The sequence below is a fragment of the Acomys russatus genome, chromosome 22, assembly GCF_903995435.1.
Source record: "Acomys russatus chromosome 22, mAcoRus1.1, whole genome shotgun sequence".
NCBI classification, from domain to species: Eukaryota; Metazoa; Chordata; class Mammalia; order Rodentia; family Muridae; genus Acomys; species Acomys russatus.
In genome coordinates, this window is record NC_067158.1 from 14,168,284 (window position 1) to 14,170,317 (window position 2,034).

The 2,034-nt window shown below is 47.1% G+C and overlaps 1 pseudogene; it reads left to right on the forward strand.

The window, feature by feature from the left end:
• Positions 1 to 579: 579 nt before the first annotated feature.
• On the forward strand, positions 580 to 1,208 carry LOC127205524 (cancer-related nucleoside-triphosphatase homolog; annotated as a pseudogene).
• Positions 1,209 to 2,034: the final 826 nt, after the last annotated feature.

The window sequence follows — 2,034 nt, forward strand, 5'->3', positions numbered from 1 at the left end:
GTAGTTTCCTAAAAGTATAAACCACTCTAAATTTGCCTGCATAGTAAAATTAATTCAGAATTTCAGATGAAAAAGATAATTCTTAGAACACAGCTTCTGGTTTCTTGATGATGCCAGCTATCATAAATAATGTCACAGGTACATGACATTTCTAAACATTTAATAAATTTTGTTTTATTCTCTTAGCTCTGCCTTACCAAAAACAAAATAAAAACAACTCCCAGACCTTAATTTGAAATATCCATACTTAAGTCATTTTTTTTTTCTAACTTTTTGACCTTATGGGCAAGGCTCCTTAGTAGGGCATGTCACCCACCCCAGTGTTGATCTACGTAAGGTCCAACGAGATCTGTGGGCAGGTGTCAAAACCACAAAGGATTTGCTCTCCACTGAGCACTTCCCTCTCACATTTAACTGAACATTTGATTTGAGAAGCCAAAGCCTTAAAAATGTACTTGATTCCGCAACCCCTACCACGTGGCACAGCACATGTTCCTCGCTGGGCCTCCAGGGTTCGCAAAACAACCTTGATCCTGAAAGCCAATGAGGTCTTGCGATCCTTCGGGTGCCTCCTGTTGATTTTACACGCTAGAAGTCAGGCATGGAGGGAGGAGGCTAGGATTTGATGTCATCACCCTGTCTGTCTGTTTGGTGCAGGGCGGGGGGGGGGGGGCGGAGAAAAGGGGAATGGAGGGTCTGTCCAGAGTTGGGTCACAGCCTCCACCTGGAAAGCCCGAGTGGAACAGTACGTGGTGGACCTGACTTCATTTGAGCAGTTGGCGCTACCTGTCTTAAGAAGTACAGGTCCCAACAGTGGCCCTGGACACAAAGTGTGTATCATCAATGAGACTGGGAAAATGGAGCTGTTCAGCCAGCCTTTCATGCAAGCAGTCCGCCAGATGTTGTCCATGCCAGGCACTATTGTCCTTGACACCATCCCAGTTCCCGAAGGGAAGCCACTGACCCTGGTGGAAGAGATCAGGAACCGGTGTGACGTGAAGGTGTTCAGTGTCGCCAAGGAGAACAGAAATAACCTCTTGCCGGGACCTGCGCGCAGGGCAGCCGGACCTGAAGCAGCAGCTATCTCGGTCCAGCTGTGCCTGCTGGTCACTGCCTGTCCAGGAGTGCTGCCTGGAACTGACAGGCCTTGTACCCTCCATCCAAGAGAGCTGAGCAGCTACTTTCCTTCAGATTTGCCCAGTATCTAGTGGGCCGTGAGCAGCCAACAGTACACTGTGTCCTGTGTATGCTCTCGAGGCTTCTGTCTATATCCGCATGTGAAAATGAGTCTGCCAAGTCTTACGTGGAATTTGCTTCCATCAGGGTTTGCAATATCTGGGGCTGAGAAGAGAGAGTTCATATCCTCTTCGACTTTGTGTGCTGTGGGTGCAGCCGAGAGCAGTAACAACTGATTCTCTTCCGTTATTTCCCAAGGAAAAAAAAATTAGTTTTCCTCTTCCTCTCCTGTTTATTCCCTAATAAAAATGGAAATAAAATAGCAAAAGAAGTTAGTTGAAGATATAGACAAAGAGTCACAAAGATTTTTCAAATTCCAGAGGTTGCCTACAGTGCAAGACTGCTGTGGGTGTAGATACTGTACTTCCTGCCCTGGTAGAGTTGATTATCCCGGATGATGACCTCAGTCAGCACCAATCTTATCAGGGTACTGCCTTCTGAGGGCGAGTGAATGGAACATGGATGTCGTAGTTTCCATTCTGCTGCTGTGATACAACACTCTGGCCAAAAGCAACTTCAGGGGAGGAAAGGATTTATTTGGCTGAGACTTCTAGTCTTAAACAGTCATGGATGGAAGTCATGGCAGGTACTCCCTTGGCTTGCTACTCACAAGGCTTTTTTATACAGCTCAGGACCACCTGCCTAGGGAATGGTGTCGCCCACAGTGGACTGGGCACTTGCGTCAATTAACGAACAAGACAATGCCCCATAGACATGCCCACAGGCCACTGATCTAGGTGATTTCTCTGTTGAGACCTTCCTCTCAGATGAGCCTGTGCTTGTCAAGTTAATAAAGGT